The 18477-nt window shown below is 46.2% G+C and overlaps 1 protein-coding gene across 1 annotated transcript in view; it reads left to right on the top strand.

The window, feature by feature from the left end:
* Window positions 1–18477, top strand: part of LOC118689531 (fatty-acid amide hydrolase 1-like) — a 207759-nt gene that overhangs the window by 159961 nt on the left and 29321 nt on the right. The window lies entirely within an intron of this gene.

Raw genomic sequence — 18477 nt, 5'->3', positions numbered from 1 at the left:
TACAGATCTTCTTAGCCCACAGATGTCACAACCCTTTGTCAATCACACACACACTGTGTATTTTTTCACTTTTCTGATCAGCAATAATTCAGATCTGCATCAATTTTACTCAGTTTTAAGGTCACTTTTAGGGCTTGGCTTCTCTGTTCTCTTAATCCTGGTGCTTTTCCTCCTCAGGACACTTGCACTGGAAGTGTTTTCTCTGCCTTGCTGCCATTTGATTGTGCCTGTGAGAGAGCAGCAGAGAATCAGCTGAACTCCTCAAAGCCTTGCTCATCTATCCACAGATTTGGCTTCAGGTCCTGCAGAGTTAAAGGTGTGAAAAAGGCCTTTGTGCAGCCTTTCCCAAGGCCAATTCCTAAGGTTAGACTGATCTTAGAATCCATACCATGTTTACAACTTCCATTTTCAAGAACAGGTTGGGTTCATTGGCATTAAAAACTCTCTATAGTGCATCAGTCTTAATCCAATTTTAAAAGGCAAGGCCAGCAACTGTGTTAAAGGGATTAACTCTTATTAAATATAGTGTATTTGAGTAAGCCCTAAGGGAAGGACTCCAGTTGCTCCTGTTTGCATGGATGGAGGCAGTCATACCAAGTTACATCCCAGGGACCTGGCAGTGAGCTCAAGCTATAAATTACATCATATTACAGGAAAGCAATTTGTGAAGTATGGAGGTAATTGGAAAGCTGTGTCCTCGCCAGGCTGTATAAACATTCAGAACCAAAACCCTCCTCTCCTGTAAATCCACATGGGAGGGAAAAGGCAGGTGGGGAGCTGAAATGCCATGGCAGAGGAGCTGCTGTCCAGGTCTCACAGCAGACTGGGAGCAGATGCAGTAACATTACACTGCTGAAAGCCATAGAGAGGGATAGACCTACAGCCTCCAAACTTTGGACATAGACAATTAACAACCTAAAAACAGAAAATGGATTCTAAATGCCTAACTTTCCCTCCTGCCTCCCCACAAGGGATTGATTTTAACTCCAAGGAAGGAAAGGCAGGCAGCAGGCACATCATCCCACGCACAACCCACCAGCAAGCAGACCAGGGAGGCAGAGCCTGAGCCATCCACAGGTCTCACAGGGGCTCCTTCCAATCCATTTTGCAAGTCCTGCAAGGTCACAAACCTCCTGTTCAGGAGATGCTCTGAGCTGGCCCAGCAAACTGCCCCATGCACCTTCAGGTGTCTGCAAGGACTCAGGCAGGGACCAGCCTGCACAGAGGCTGCTCTCTCTTCACAGTGAAGAAGAATTTACAGACCAGACTGGCATTACTGTGGCATGTCCAAGTCTAGGGATGGGAAACAAATTACGTTGATTTAAAGACAACCTAACATTGCCCAAGAAAAATTGACTTGGCAAGCTTGAATGTGTGAAAGCCTCTCTTATCCACCCCACGTGGTGTAAGCAGCACATGGGAACAGCACTTAGTACCTTCTAAAACAATGGTGAATTTCAGCCCCACTAACAAATCCCTGCTTATTCATTCCTAGCGGGAGCAACAGAAGATATACGGATTTGTAAATATTTTAACCCAGCTAACAACTGCTGCCAGGGAGTTTCCAAAAATCAAGGTCTTGGAGAATGACCTTAATTCTGATCCAAAAAAAAAATACAGCAGATTAAAGAGCAACTTGTCATCAGCTATTCCCTGTAATTAGTTTAATATGATCAGCTTTCCATGATAATGGAAGGCAGCATCAGAGCTGTCCAAAGAGAAACTTCCAGTGGATAATAAATACTGACAGATTTCAACCAGATGGCTTTACCAGACTGCAACTTTGCAAGTGATTTTGAAGCTCAAATATTAGTGCTTATTACTTAGGATCAGCCAATAGCCAAGAGAGATCTGCAAATGGTTCCAGCCCAAGGGCAGGAAGGGCAACTAAGGGCAACTGTAACATATGGATAAAGACTTTGATTAAGGGGTGAAAGATCATTTTTGAAAATTACTTTCAGTGAGCACTCAAAGCCTTGCAAGTACAACACTCTCCTCTTCATCCTGGGGCTTCTCCTGTGTGGTTGTGCTCCTGACTGAGCACCCAGAGGAGCCAAACCCAGGAGGGGTGAGACAAAACCCAGCAGCATCAGGGCTGGCGTCAGGGAGCATCAAGGTGTCACTTCTAAACACCTTTTCCAGGTGGCTTGGTGTTGCCTTCAGTCCTGGGATGGACAAAAGGAAGGGGGGACAGAGGAGGGGACATCTCTGAGTGCCTCTCCAGGCAGAGGTCCAGGAGAGAGCAGTCTGCACAGCCAAGCCCTTTGTCCCACAGAACACAGCACAATTACCCTGGGGTTGCTGCAAGGACAGGAGCACCATGAGAAACAGCCTGCAGGTTTGGTGTCAGCAGCAGAAGAAAAGGAGTATAGATCCACAGTCAGGGGTATGAGATCAGTCTCTTTTGCCAGACACAACCACTGAGGGCTCAGTAGGGTTGGCCAGAGCTCTGGGACAGGAGACCACAGAGTCACAGAATATGCTGGGCAGGAAGGGACCCTCAAGGATGGAGACCAGCACAGGACCATCCTCAAGAGTCACACCATGTGGCCAAGGGCGTTGTACAAACCCTTCCTGACCTCTGTCAGGCCTGATGCTGTGACCACTTCTCTATTGCAGTGCCCAGACACCCTCTGGGTGAAGAACCTTTTTCTAATATCCAGCCTAAGTCCACCTGGACCACAGGGCAGCTGGAGGCCTGGAAAGACCCACACTTGAGGGGAGAGCAGCCACCTCTCCCTTAGCTCAGCCTCAGTTTAACAAAAAAACAGTGCTCAAACTGGGTGCCACAGCTCACTGAGACAGGCACTGCTGACCAGTTTCTGGCCAGGGGGAGTCCAGCTGCTTTCCTCCATGGGAACTTTTGGAAGCACATGCTGCTGGGGTGACCAGGCTGAGATCTGCAGCCACGGGACACCTGCACAAGCCACACAGTTAAAAAGGCCAAAGGCAATGCCCACTGTGTCCTACCAGCACCTCCAGGCCAGAAGAAGGAGACAGCTCAGAGAGGGGAGCGCCGGGTGGCACCCAGCCCTCCATCCCTGACCACAGTGTGGGGACAGCCCTCACGTGCCACCAGCACTGCTGTGCCAGCCTGGGGACGTGGATGTGGGCAGGAGCAGGAGGGACACCACAACAAACCAGTTTTGCCTGCCTGGGTCCAAAGATACATTTCAGCTGTCTTCTTACTGCTCCACTCGGGTGAAAGCTGCCGGTGTCTGAAGGGGCTTTCTTGCTTCTCTCGGCATTATGGCCAAAATATCATTAAGACTTCTGTAGCTGGAACTGAGCTGTCAAGTAAGAGAGAGAACTTGACTGAAGGCATTTTTGCAACCAAGGGATTTTAATTTTTCCCCCTTCTTTTGCCTTATCCAAGAGAAAGAAATATAACAAAAAACCAAGACAGGGATTTTTCAGCTGAATTTATTTCTTCCAGCATTTGCTGCAATGGGGACATGTTTGGGTTTGCTGCCTGCTTGCTGTTTGCAGGGGGTTTTATGAGCTATTCACATCCAATGTTGAGAAAAGCAATAGAAAGTAGAAAAGGCTGAAGGAGAGAGCTGGATGCTCCAGGCTTCAGATTCAAAACCTGGAAATGAAAGTCAGCTCCCAGTCAATTTTTTAGGGCGAAAAGCAGAAGAGATATCACAGTAGCACCAGTACAGTGAACTCCACAGATTTCAGGTGCGTTCATCTAGACAACAAAGAAGAGGATTTTACAATCTTACAAAATATCATGCTGAATAATTGCATTAAGCCTCAAAATGTTCCCACCGGGTTGTTCCGTGCCCTTGTCCATAGATTGGACTTTAAAGTCAAGAGATAAAAAAGAAAAATAAAGCATAAAAAAAGAAAAATAAAGCATAATGTCACACATTTCCTTTCTGGTTTTCAGGCTTTTGAAATGATACATAGGTCCCTCCCTGCAGCTTGATTAAAAGTCAAAGTGAAGAGTCTAGCACTATCACATGACTCCTGGTCCTGGAGATTTAGGGATGGAGAACAAATGGGGTTGCTCACCAGGCTGCAGGCTTTTGCAACTTTCTTTTCAGTAAACAGATTGATTACCAGTATTGAGATCAAACTGGGTATTCCCACATCCCATCACTTCCCCTTTGAACAAAGGAAAAATATAGATTCAAATCTAAATCTAGGGGAAAAATTCTCCCCACTTCCAGTCACTACCCAACTTCTGAAAACAAAGGAGATGCCTTCAGCTTACCAGATGCTTTTTGGGATAAGCTTTACCCAAAGAACCTTTTTTTTTTTTTTTTTTTTAATACAGATCAAACCCCTAGTACAGATCCCCAGTGCAAATTCCCTGATGCTTGTTTGACTTCATTAGCACAAAAGCAAATGAAGGCGCTTTCCCCATTGTCCTGCTCCAGTGGAAGAGCACTGAAAAGGCAAAGTGCCAGTGACCTGTGGAAACTCTCCCAGGCTGCCCCATCAGAGGGACAGAAAACATCCCATTACCTCCACAGTAGAGCTCTTTGGAGCCCCTTTACCTGCCAGCTTCCCGTGGCTGTTTTGGGAAAGGCAGAGTCCCCAGTGTCAGGGCTGCATCCTCCAGGGCTTGTGAAAATCGGTTTTTCTGAAGGCCAGCAGGGAGGAGAAGAATATTGGGGGGAAAAAATCAAATTAGTGCCTTTCAAAAGCTTTGTCCCACCTGACATTTATCTCCTGGGCCTGACTATGGGCTACAAGACCCAGCCCACTGGCTCATTCCTGTTCTGCAGTGTGGGGCTGGGGCAGGAGTGGGGGTGTATTTTCACTCTGGCTGTGCTCTGAGGTTCAAAGTGTTAAAGTTTCCTGCTGATCATCCTTCTCCTCCACTGGGGCTTCCCTATTCCACATCTGGTGCTGAACACAGACCACATCAGCAGGTAACACAAGGTGCTATGAAATCAGTCTGTCACTGAGCAGTCCAGACCCATGCTGGCCACACCAAAGGCTGCTTCCAAAAATCCCAGCTATGTGCCACATCACTTCTGCAGGGTCGTGATCATCTGGTTGAAAACCACTGCTGCCTGGGCCTCCAGAGGGGAAAACAGGTCCAATAAAGGCTCTTTGCACGAGCAGGATGGGGGCTCCACTCAGCACCCACCAGCTCTGCTGCTTCCCTTCCCCTCGACCGCTCTGAAGAGGGAAGTGAAAAGCTCCCACCTTGCTTTGGGAGGAAGAAAAGAAAACAGCTTAGCTGTGGAGGGAAAGACAGCTACTATTTGCTATTCAAATCAGGAGTCACTTCTGGGCACAGGTCAATGAGAAAGGGAAACTTGAAGGCTGAAAGGATACGGGCTTTGGAGATTTCAGCCCAGAAATGGTGTTTACTGGTTTCATGTGCTGTCGGAGGGCAAACACACCCCGCAATGCTGGCTGGACTTCAAAAGGGTCCTTTCAGTGTGGCTGAGCAGAGACAGGCTGGGGGTCCTGGGGGAGCTTAGCCAAAGATTATACACGTCCCTCTGGCTGAGGACAAAGCTCCTGGGCAGCCAAGGGCCTTGGGAAACACGTTCCTGTCACAGCTGCACAGGGAGTCAAGTGCAGCCAGCGGGTGCAGTGCCAGCACTGGGACCAGGTAGAACATCTGGGAGACCATCAGCGGCTTCCCTCAAAGGAGGATCCATGGCCATTGGTGCAGGCTGGGCTGAACTGCAGCAAGAAGGGGCTTGGGGCTCCCCCATGAGCTGGATTTATGGGGAATGTTCCCAAGGAGTCAGGCAGAGCTGTTCCCCATCTGACTGCAATCACACGACACGTGGCAAAAAGATGTCATGCTCAACAGCCTCCCATAATGGGAGAACATCCAAGGAATCTGCCCGGAGTTTCTCTGCACACTGAGCACCAAAACTGCTTTATTTCAGCAAGTTTCCACACAGTGGGGAGTTCCCTCACTTTGTTTGGCTTCTACGTTTATGCCATGTCAAAATATTCCTACAGCTTCAGTTTATTGAATACCATGTTCGTGCTGTATTCAATGTTTGCTCACATCCTGTGATGTCAGAACGCCAAAATTATCCCCAGATCATTTTGACTTCCCAGTGGTATTTGCACCAAAGCACATTTCAAAGTGCTGGAATTCCCCTGGGGAGAGAAATGCTAGTTTGGGTTTTTGTGCTGCTCCCCAGTCAGCTTGCAGGAAGGACCTGTGACGAGGAAAGGTCCCATCCCCAGTTTGGGGCAAGGTCACCAGCATGGGAGTAGATGGCTGAGGTTCCATCCCTTCCCACCCAGGTGTGCTGAGGGAACTGAGACCTGCTAACATCCCCCTCCTCACATCAGCAAGGTGGCCAGGCTGCATCAAACGTGTTGGAAAAATGTGGGTACAGATTTTACTTGTTCCCTGGGAGCAAAGCATGAGTAAGGATGAAACCATGATGCTGCAATGACCCCACTCTTCGTCCTCCTCATCCTGCAGGCATATTGCTGAATGTCAGACTAGATGCTGATGGATAATGAAAGTTCCTCACAGTAAGTGCTGAGATATAAACCAGGGGAAGAAACCAATGGGTTTAGCTGGCTTCCTGCAGCACCCAGGGGACACGATGGGAGTGAGACAGGCACCTGCTCAGTGCAGGGGCTCAGACCAGCAGGAACCACAGTGGTAACCCCTGATTGCTCCAAGCCCAGCATTTTCCCACAGCTGAAGCCAAGCAGCACTAAGCCACACACACGCTGAGCCCCCAAGTCAAACCATAACACTTCTACACCTCACAAGGAAAAAAAAATTAAAAAGGAAGGAAAATTCAGCACTTGGTTCATGTTTGGAGGGAAAGCTTGGCCTGACTGTTTAAGAGCTTGACTTCTCCTCATTACCATACTTACACACAACCATCCTGAAATTAATAAAGAACTATCTTTAATGCAGTCAAAGTGGCCTCAGATGTGAGCCACTTCCTCGGCCCATTATCAGCATCATGTTTGTTTTTCCATATTGACCGTGTGTGTAATATAATCCTTGTTTATGATAATTGATTTTCCTTGGACTGCCTTCCTGGGAATAATATGCACACTTTTTAACTCTCTCTTTAAAGATCAAATGGCATTTGGGCCTGGTGATTTGAATCTGAGTTGGTCAGAGCATTTAATACAATAAAAGTGAGCTTAAAGGAAAGCAGTTAAACCCTGGATATTTTTCTTATTGCATAGCCTGAAAACCCTTGAATTGAGAGGAAAGTTTGCATCTATTTTCTTGTCGTCTATTTTAAAAGCTGTCAGAGTTGGTTAGTCTCTCTTAAAATTAGTCCTTTGGATCATCTTCTTACTAAAAACAAAATCTGAGCTTTTTTTTTTTAAAGCGATAGCGGATTAGGGCAAGAAGCTTTGTTTAGCTAAAGCGAGGGATTAGAGGAGATTTGCCCCCATAAAGTTGTGGTTTGATGGTGCTTTTATCCCTGGATGTTGCTAAAGCTGTGTTGCTTCAGGATTAGGAGCATACAAAGAGTCTCCTTGTGCTGTTTCACAGCCAAGAGAAAGACAGGGGGGAGAGGGAGAGACAGGGGAGCACATGCAACAGAACTGGGAATTCCTTGGTCACACAAATCTAAAGTTTAAAACCCCTGACGCAAACTTTGCTGGACACGTTGTGAATGCGAGATGGCCAGACCTGCAGTGGGAACGGTGGGTGCTGGGGCAGAGGGCTGAGGCTGCCTGAGCCTCCCAGGCCCCTGCCTCAGACTGCTCCAAAATGGCCAAAGTTCAGTGGGGATGGCAGGAGAAGAGCGAGGGGAAGGCAAGGTCTCACCAGGGCTTGGGCAGCACTTCTCCTGAGTGAAACTTGCATTTCTCCTGAGTGAAACTTGGACCACCATCAGCAAACCTGGTGAAAAGAAGCCACAGCACTGCTCCGGACACACTGGGAGATGAGGGAATCTCATTTATTCAAACACAGCCAGCTATGCAAGGGAATGGTGATCCTCAGCCTTCCCACCTTTGGGAGATGCTTAAATCTCAGCGTGTGCTGGTGAGATGTCCCCATCAGCCAGACCCAGGTCCTCTGCCATGATTCTGTAGGAGGCAGAACAAGCTGGAAAAGGCTCATGTGATGATATCCTTGCAAAAAAAGCTGTAAGTAAAATAGAAATAAATCAAGACCGAGCACCAACTGATGATGGCATTTCATTTTCTCTGCCAACAGGATTTCCAAGCATTAGAAGAGAGACCGTGGGGTTTTTGGCAGGAGACAGAGAACCTCCAAAACCCTAAGGTTTTACACATATGAGAGATTTACCCCTACCCAAATCAAAATACAAAGGGGCATTGCACTTGCCAACCCTTCCTGCCTGACAAGATCCTTTCAAAAGCAGGGATGAAGAGCAAGAAAAAATAAACCCCAGCTCAAATCCAGAAAAACTCCTGAATGACAACTTATTTCTATCCTATTGGGATTTATGTATGTCCCCAGCTCTTTCTTGATTTTGGGGGACATGGGGTCATGCCTTGATACCCACAGCACTTGTAGCAAAGCTGTGAGACTACAGATGCAGCACCATATTGGGCTGCAGGTCTAAAGGATCCTCATCCTCCAAACCCCAGTGTGTGTGACCCTGTGCAGCTGTGCCAGAATGAAAAATAAAAAAAAAAAGTATCCTTGCTTAAATGAATAAGGGAATCAAGCTCTTCCCTCCAAAACAGGAAATTACATTTTACTAAAGAGATAGTACCCATTAAAAAGAAACCCTTAAAATCCCTCTTGTCACAAGTAGATGATTACATCAGACTTTTCTGGAAAATTGAGTGAATCAGAAGGTTTTTGACTTTATCAAAGGACATTCCAGATGATAAATGTTATAGTCTAAAAACTGTAGGTTATACACTTGCCCATGTGTTTGAACGTGAGCACACCAGTATGTGCATATGTACTTTTTTAAGCAAACACCTTTGCTCACTTCATACCAAATTGAGAAGTTTTGGTTAAAAAGTTGGTTGAGAAGTTTTGTTAAAACCAAAGGGATGACAAGCAAAAATCTAAAAAACTTCAAAAATCTCTTCTGTTTTGCTTTTCCCTTTGCTTTGCCATAAGGAAAGTCCTGCTCCTGCTGGTGGAAGGGAGAATGGGTGGGAGCAGGACCCTGGGTGGTCTGGCTGACACCAAAGTGAACCAAAGTGACCCCATGGCAGGGTCTCACTGGACCAGCAGTTTGCAGAGGGGCCAGAGGTGGTGGGATGGGTGGGAAGTGCATCCCAGGGTGGGGGAAAGGTGCTTGGAGAGATGATTCTCTGGAGGAAGGGTTTTCCTCATCTTCCTCGCTGGTGTCTGGCTGCTCCTCCCCACCTCTGCACAGGGGAATGCCCTTCTCCTTGGCTCACAGGAGGGTAAATAAAAGCCCAGGCTGATGTAAAGTGCAGATGTTCAGCTGTTTCTTGGGCATGTAAAGTCTGAGGTTTTATCCAAGCAGCCCTCATCTCCATGGATAGAGCAATGTCACTTGTTCCCTCCAAGTGCCAGGCATCAGAGCACACGGACATTTCAGCCTGAGATTATTTCTTTACTGATTAAGTGCTCTATCAGCTGCAAGAGGAGCCACAAACCTGAAGGAAAACAAAGCCTTTGTAGCTGGGGAGAAGAGGCAGAAGCCTCTCTCTCCTGTGCACCAGCCCAGCTGCATTTTCCTTCCTTGTGGGGCACTTGCCAGCAGCAGAGCGCTGTGACTCAGGGACAAACCTCCCTAAACAAGAAGCACTTCCCCTCCATCATCTTTGCATCATATGACCTTCAAAACAAATCAGAAGGTAAAATAAACACATAAAAGCAGCCAGGGTATTTGGCCTGACTGAACTCCATCAGGGCTGTGGAGCTGGAGGAATGCATTATCAGTTCTGAGCAATTTTTGATTTCTCCCCAGTGTGGGACTGCAGAAGTGGCCTTATTGAAAGGCCAGAATCTGCTTCTATTTCAACCAGTGACAGGTATATTTATATTAAGTTGATTCCCTCTTGAAATTATCCAAGTTTAAAGAATTATCTGTCTGCAAGGGGGGAACAAAACCCCAAAAACTAAAAAAAAAAACCCCATGCACCAGCAGTGGTTGTTCAGGATGATGTTCTGGGTTTGGAAATTACCTATTTAAGTCAATAAATGGGTTAGGAGGCATAGAAGGAAAGGAAGGTAGAGTTTGGGGCTCTTAATCATAGCTTCGCAGGCTTTAGCTGCTCTCCCACTGTTGAAAAATGTTTCAAAAAGCAAAATAAATGATCTTCTAGTTACTAAAATATTGATTTTGCCTACATCCAGTAATAAAGAGCAAGTCACCTGTAGGTAAAACTCTTGTAAAATATATTTGATACTATAATAGTCTGGAGATAGAGTTACATGCAGCTGGGAGAGGCAGAGGGATGACAAATCATTTCTAATAAGGTGTTTACCTAACATATTTCTCATGTGTTACACAAAACTGAGCGGGGCTCATTTTCCTCTCCCCTCCTCTGTCACCCCCTCAGAGAAACCCACTGAGGTGGGGTGGCACAGGGGATGGCACAGCCTTGGCTGGTGCCTGCAGCCACCACATCCCCAAAACTGGCGCCAGTGCAGGGAAACTGGGATGAAACCCTTCCTCCAGCTGCTGCAGCAACCCAGCACAAGGCTGGAGCCACTGGTGCACCAGTGCTGCTGGAGGTGGCCACTGGGCCATGCTCCTGGTCTGGGAGGAAAAGTTCCTTTTCCCCAGTCCTCTCATGTCCTTGAAATTTGTGCTGCAGAAAACACAGCCAGCCTGGCTGTGTGCCTGGGAGATGGATTTTATCCCCCAGGAAACGTATCTGTCATTTTGCTCAGAGGTAGGGACAAAATAAATGCAGTCATGCATTTGAGCATCCGTTACCGAAGGACTGAACTTAGTGCTAAATGATGTAAATCTAGATAAATATCATTGCTTTTGAATAAATTACTTGGGGTTTACACCAGCAAAATAGCACTGAGCTGCATCCAGCCTCACTGCCAGGACTGGCAGAGCCTGCACTATTGTCCAAGAGATCAGCATTGGGGCTTCTTTCTGAAGGGATGGCTGGGGAGATCCAGCTCTGGGTCTGATCTGCTGCTGAGGGACAAATCCTGGGTGCCAATGGCAAAGCCCCCCTCTGGTTTCAGGGATGGAAAGCTGGGATCACCCAGCTCTCAGTATAAATGGAGCCTGGGTGCACGCTTGGAGCAGCCAAGCTGCAAGAGTAATGTCTTTCCTGAGGACAAGGAGAAGCAGCTCTCTGGGGTATAACCACAGCAGACAGTGATGCTGGATCCAAAGCATCCTCCAGTGCAGAGCCTGACCTCAGCTAAAGGAACAGAGGGCTGATACAACAGTGGCTTAAGGAAAGTCAGGGTCAGAAACACCTTAATTGCCCCAAACTCATTACAGGACTCGTGCCCACACAGGCAGGTGCATTATTTGCTCCCAGAGGATGCAGGTCCTATTATGGATGCACCTTGTGCTCTTAAAAAAAAAAAATAAATTTTTTTTACAGTTTACAGCTGCCCAAATTATGGGGTGCTGCAAGGGGAACCCAAGCAGACGCTCCCTTGCTACTTAACCACCTTTACTTCTCATGTGGGAAGGGTCTCAAGCTGGAAAATGCAGTCTCTCCATGCCAAGCCCATGGGGAGGGCCTGAGTATAAACAACTTCCTGAAGTTTGTTTTCTGCTTGGATAACATTTCCAGCCCTCCAGGAGCTGTAACATCCCTATCACAGCCTTCCTCCTGAAACATTCACGTTTCTCTCCACGAGTCCCATCAGGGTCTGAATAACAAAGCAGTGGCCACATGGAGAGCTCTTCACTTCTCAAACAGGCAAGGAAAGGCTTTTCCAGCCAGGAAACACCTGCAAGAGGAGAGGCAGCATCCCAACCTGCATCCCCTGAGTGTGGAGAGCATTAAAATTCCAGGCACAGCCAAGCTTTACAGGATGTCTGTGAAGCTGCCTGGGTGGACAGGTTTGGACCAGGTTTCAGTATGACCATTGTAAAAACCCAAGAGATTATTTTCCCCTAAATTAATCCATGGGTGAGACAGACACCAAAAACAATAACCAAACCCCACCATGTTGCCCACCCTTTACAAAGGGGCTGGGCAGGCTTCTCCAGTTCCTCCTCCAGCAGCAGCAGATGGGCTGAACCTTCAGCCTCTGCTCCAGCCCTGCTGATCTGTGAGCCTGACTGGAAAGTGCCTTGTTTTCAGATGCTTCCCTGCCTTTTGTCTGTAAAATACAGAAAAAAAATGTAAAAAGGAAAAAAAAATATCAGCAAAATACAAAGGTGAAGGGTCTACAATGACTTTAAATTGCCATTTTTGCAGCCTCACTGGGGAGGAGGAACATTTTTCTCAGGAGATCTAAAAACCAAGTAGCTCCCAGGACTTTGGCCATGTGGTGGCTGATGGACCAACCTCCCCATGCTGTGTGCCTCAGATGGCCTGGGCGATGTCACCTGCCTCCACCACTCCATCCTCAAAGAACAGGAGAGGTTTCATACCCAAACTGCAACTGCCCACAGCAGCAGGGCCAGCTCAGAACCACCCACATTTCTCCCCTGGCTGGATTTGTTTTCCAGGCTACTTAGTTACTTGGAGGGTGCCTTCAAATTCCTGATAAAAACCCAAATCTTCTAGAAGTGGGTTTTTAAACCACCTCCACTCATTTACATAACCTTTTATAAGCAAATAATGGCATTTCATTGGCTGCAGATTGATGAATAAAAACTGCATGAGCATAAGGAGTAGCTTGGGCACTGGATGGCCCCAGACCAGAATAAAGCCACAGATAAAGGGCTCTGAATCCAACCCAGGTGTTAACAAAAAGGCAATTTTTGATGCACCCAGACAGAAAATAAATCAGTAACATTTTAAATTAAAGAGGAGCCCTTCAGACACATTATTGCAAAATTTCGATTTTGCTGGTTCTTTCCAGGCAGCCTGTGAAAAGACAGGAGGAGAGACACCTGTGCCTTTGTGACAGAGCAGAGCAGAGGTGTCCCCAAGGGAAGATGGACCCTGAAATCCATTTCTGCCAGGAGGGCAGGGACTCAGCTGAGGGAGGCCTCTCCTCTGGACTCTGCCTCTGCTGGGCACATCCCTCCTCTATTTATTTGCCTTTTCTCATCACCTTTCCTGCTTATCTCTTTTGCCCTGGATGCCCTCCTTCATCTGCAGCTCCCGGGCTGGAAAGGGCCCCCTGTTTGGCAGGAGCCTCTGAACACAGCTGGGATTCACTGAATAAATAAATAAGTAGATCTGCCTGTCATAACTATACTTTAAATTCCCTGCACGGGAGAGACTTCCCCTTTACATTCTCTCAGCTAACACTTTTACCAGGAACCACAGGCTGAAAAAATTGATCTTTTTGGCTGGTTTCACCTAATGCTCTTGGTAGATTTGATTCCTTACAGGTATTTTTTGAAAAATAGGCTAAACTAAGGAATGGCTTATTACAGTTACAAACTGCAGTTAATAGCAAAAAAAAAAAAAAAATTATTCCTTGGCTGCATTTGAGAGAACGTTGAGATCAATGAGGGAATATGAAGCATTTTTTACTCAAAAACATAAAACTAGTTATTATCACAATTAAGAGAAAGCAGAAATGGGAGGAGGAGATGAGCTTGCTCCGTATTTTGTGATATTCAGCTCACATTCTCCTGAGGGGCAAAATTATAAACTCACATGCCTCTGCAGTCAAGGTTTAAACTTTAGGTCTAGATGGAAGTGTTCTCTCACTCTTGACAGAGGAATGAAAAGCTGGATGAAGAATTGGAGGAAGTGTAGGAAAGCAAGCAGGAGAGAGAAGGTGTTGGGTTCCCTTTAAAGCAGGTACCTAAATCTGAGGATTTTTTTTAAACCCTCTTTAAGATGAAGGCTCTGCTAATAACATGTCCAGAAGATGGCTCCTGGCAAATTGCTTTGTTATTCTTGTCAAAAAAAAAAGTCCCTTGGAAGCAGTCAATTTTAAACCATATATCAAAATGATTAATTGCCCTTAAATGAGCAGATGTTGAAGTACCCTTGAATGGGGCTAACGCTTTTTGGATTGCAAACATAATGTATTCATGGACTTGGAAAAATATCATTAGGGCTATTAATTAGCTATAAGCACCAAAAGCTTTGGTGACTCCAAGGTGTTCACTCTCTCTCTTTTTTTTCCGTCTTCTTCTTTTTAAGACTTAAGGGGGAGCAACTGTTTTTTCTGGAATAAGGTTAGCAGGTATTTTTTTGAATGCAGTGCAGAAAACCTTGTCAAGTAGCTCAAATTGGAAAAAACTGTAAGAAATACTGGCTGACCTCTAAATATGGGTAGGAACCTGCCCCAACAGCCAGGACTTAAGGAGGGAGCACTAGTGGGGCAAAGAAAGAGAAAGGAGAGAATAAAAAACCAAAACCTGACATTACAGGAGGCTGCTTAGAATATAATTCTACCCTCAGCCAAAGGAAAATGTGCTAAACCACAAATATTGCATCAAGGTTTGAGTCTGTTTCGGGGGGAAAAGGTGCTTTGTGTCCTCTTAATTTGGGGAGAAAGAAACTTTTATTGCATACTTGACCCCAGAGGAAAAAAAAAATATAAATTCCTCTCCCCACTAATCTCACTTTCCTCCAAACCTCCAAGAGCAAAAGGAGAAATGTGGCAAGCTGTGGCTTGAGACTTTTTAGTAACAGAAAATCCTTAACTGTGAGCCAACTGAGAGCCTATTTTGGTCTCTTTTCAAATACTGCATCAAATATATTTTCAATGAATTCATGAAAAAAAAAAAGGAGGCAGAGAAGAGAAAAAAAACTTTTTAAATCTGTTTAAGTTTATAAACAAGATTAAAGAAACAATGTCAAGGGTCTTATGGAAATGGTGATAGTGCCCCTTTAAATAAGAGCAAGTGGAGATTTTCTATATCACTGTGCAGTTTAAATCTTTCTTGATGGACCGGACACTAGTCCTCCTTAAATCCTTCAGAAAGCTGCTTTAAGGAAAAAGGCTGCGAGGAATTTCTTCTCGCTTTAATTGCTTAAGAAACGGTTCCCACAATGAGCTGTGGCCTAGATTTGCCTCTCATTTAAGTTCTGATTTTTAAAAGTTCACAAGTTAATCCCCTTTCGGTCTCACACGAATGCGGTTGGCGTCGGGGACAAAGTACTGGACAATGTCTGGAACATTTCAAACCCCCAAAAGATGCCCCATACCAAAAAAAAAAAAAAAAAAAAAAAAAAAAGAGAAGAAAAAGAAAAAAACCAAAAAAAGAAAAAAAAAGGAGAGAGAGAGATTGGGGGGGGGGAGGAACCCCAAAACAATCCAAAACAAAACCAAGCAGCAAAGTGGCCTTGATTTAGTTAAGTAGCTATTTTAAGACCTTGTTGCCATTATAATTTGAGGCAAGTAGAAATGTCTCAGACTGTATTTGCCATAGATCCAGGGGTAAGGACGTTTGTCAGTGTTCTGAGTTTCCTTCCTTGTCCATCTTCCAAAGATGGAGCTTTATTTCTCATTATTCAGCCTAAAATTAAATTTTCACTTATTTAACACAGTTTACTGTCCTGGAAAGAGGTATTCTAAAATTCACACCAAAAAAAAAAAAAAAAAGGACAAAAAAAAAAAAAGCCAAGCGACCAAACAAACAAACAACAAAAAAAATCACAAAGAGAGCGAGAGGGAGGGAGTTAATGCATTAGCTGTTTAAAACATAACCAGCTTGCCTTTGATTTTAGTTCTTCTGGAGGAAAGGACCACGATTTCTGTGCAAATGCAAACACGTTATTCTGCAGGGATGGGGATGGGGATGGAGTGGTGTCTGCTCAATACCCGAGATAGGGAAATTATACGTATTTCTAAATAAAATGAGAAAACCACAATTTTCTTCCAACATTATACCCCGATCGTTGCACTGTTTATTTTGTTGTTTGGTTAAGTTTTTGTTTGTTTTTTTTTTTCCCCACAAAATAGGCATTTTTTCAAATTAAAAGTAGCAGCTGTTCTTCCCGTCATGCAGGTGAGGGGGCTTAGAGCCTACATGGAAGCCTGAAATTCACGGTTTCCTTAGGAAAGACATTAAAAATTGTCTTTGAAGGAGATTTTTTGGTACGTGTAAAGTCCCAGACAGTTTGCCAAAAATATTACCGTTAATATCATGGAAACTTAAAATTTCCTTGCTACATGGCGAACTAATAAATTCCTCCCACCCCGTCTCGAAGTGCAGGATCAAGTCTGGGTGACAGATTTATTTATTTCCATATTTCAATTTGTTCTGTGAGGCAAAACTCACAGAGAAAAATTTGCCCGGTATCTACCCTCGTCTCCTCCGTTCGTTATTATTATTATTATTATTATTATTATTATTATTATTATTATTATTATTATTATTATTATTATTATTATTATTATTATTATTATTATTATTATTATTATTATTATTATTATTATTATTATGGTAGGGGTGAAAAGAACCATTTCTCGCCCAGCCGAGCTGAGGTTTTGTGTCGGAGCCGGTGCCAGACACAAGTTTGAGGAGCCCCGGGGTGGATGGGGATGCTCCTGGGAGGAGCGGGGGGCTCCTGGGGGGATCCCCCCGGGGCTGCCTTCCCTCCTCCTGCGCATTCCGCATCCCTCCCTCGCTTCCCCGCGTTTTGGAGAAGAAACGCCTGTAATCTGGACACGAGTGGTGCCGATTCCCCGATGCTTTGCCCCATCGATACCTCGGGGCGGGGGGAGATGTGATAAATCGGTCCCGCAGACAAACTGGGGTCACTTTTCCGAGCTGCGCTAAATGCGCTGGTTACTCGTTTCTGCGAATAAACGCCGAATTAAACGCAATTATTTATTTATGGGGGCTGGTTAAACGGCAGGAATCCCGTCGCCGGAGAGCTCGGGAAGATATTCTGAAGACAGAGGGAAATTCTTTATTATTTCTTCGAGGGGAAGGGAGGAATTAAAACAGCCTTTTTCGTCGAAGTCATTACAAAATGTCCCGTGCTCTCAGCGAGCGGGGAGTCGAGACAATGGTGACATCGCGGTCGCAGGGCGACAATTCAGAAAGAACTGGGCAGAGGCGCTGCCCCAGCCCGGACGGGCTCACGGGAGCCCCTTCCCCGCCGCTCGCAGCGCAGCAGCCCCGCAGAGTTTGCCGGCTCTGGGGCACATTTTTGTCCCCCGGGGTTGGTGTTTGTGCCCCAGGTCCGCGGGGCTGCTCCCGACCGGGCTGTGAGGGGCGAGGAGGGGCTGCCAGGGCGGCCGCTGAATTTCGGGAAGCGTCGCCAGCCGGCTGCCCGCCGTGCCCCGCTCCAAGTCGTTGTGATTAGCGCAGGAGGGAAGGTGCCGGTGCCACACTCGGGGGGCGGTGGCACTGGTGGTGTCCTCTGCAGAGACACCTCAAAAAAAGCACGAAGGGACGCTCCGCGTTGTTTGTGATGCGGGGTGATGCCCAGGCCAGCCCGGGGTCGGGTCCCCGAAAAACGCACCCGAAAAGAGACCGCGATCAGTGCGCCGAGTTTCGCCCAATCGGTTTCGGGGCCAAGAGCGGGTGGTTGGTTTCGAGGGTGCGGGGGAAGCACGGGGCGAGGGGCTCTCCTCGCTCCTGGGGGCGAGCGGGACGGCGGAGCGAGGGCACGAATAGGTTGGAATAGATTTCAATAGGTTCACCGCCTCCCTCTCTTTCCCGAGAGGATCACTTGGTACCCCATAACCTCTGCTTAAAAAAAAAAAAAAAAAGAATAAATATATGCAATAAAAATAAATACAAGAAAGTGGCACTTGGAACCTTCTGGTGTCCCGAGCCAGACCGATCCCTTCTTTTTTTTTTTTTTTTTTTTTTTTTTTTGGTCAGAATTTGTACAAAATATCAAGCTCAAATTAAAAGGTCCTCTCCCCCCCTCTTATTCTTTCTTGTTCCCTTAATTCCTGTCTAAACGGTTTTGCTCTGGGAGAAGAAATCTTTTCTATAGGAGGGAGAGAGGGAAAAAAAAACCTTCAAGAAGAGAAGGGTATTATTGTTTTAATCCTCTTACCCGCAGTCATTTTAAAACAGGGTGTTTTGGAGCCTGAAATGGCGTCTCGTCTCCCAATCCCATCCTAAATCCTCCTGGGCTGGGAGAGAATCTAAAGGCAAGGAACTGGCATCTATTAGCAATCTCTCTAAAGGCTTTAAACTGCTCTTTCTGCTGCGAAGGCATGGCAAAGCTGAAAAGCAAACACAACCACCGCTCCAGTTAGTGAGCTCTGCCAGATAACCAGCCCGGCCGCTGGACGGGAAGGTACCTGCGAAAATCCCGCAGAGAGAGTAAAAAGGGAAAGAAAAGGAAATGCAAGGAAAGGAAAAGCTGGTTTTCCACTTTTTACATACCGAAGGAAAGAAAAAAATTATTTCAGGGGAAAAGTACAAAATAAAAATCATGAGCGGGGAGATGCGTTAAGCGCTCGTTCCTTGCCCGTCGGAGCTCCGCGGGGTCCCCCCGTGCCTGCTGTCCCTCCCTCTGCCTTGCCCGGCTCCCCTGGCCCGGCAGGGCCGCCCGTGCGCT

Source organism: Molothrus ater, chromosome 9, assembly GCF_012460135.2.
Source record: "Molothrus ater isolate BHLD 08-10-18 breed brown headed cowbird chromosome 9, BPBGC_Mater_1.1, whole genome shotgun sequence".
Classification (NCBI taxonomy): Eukaryota; Metazoa; Chordata; class Aves; order Passeriformes; family Icteridae; genus Molothrus; species Molothrus ater.
Note: the sequence above shows the minus strand (reverse complement) of the source record. Positions and strands in the feature narration are given on the sequence as shown.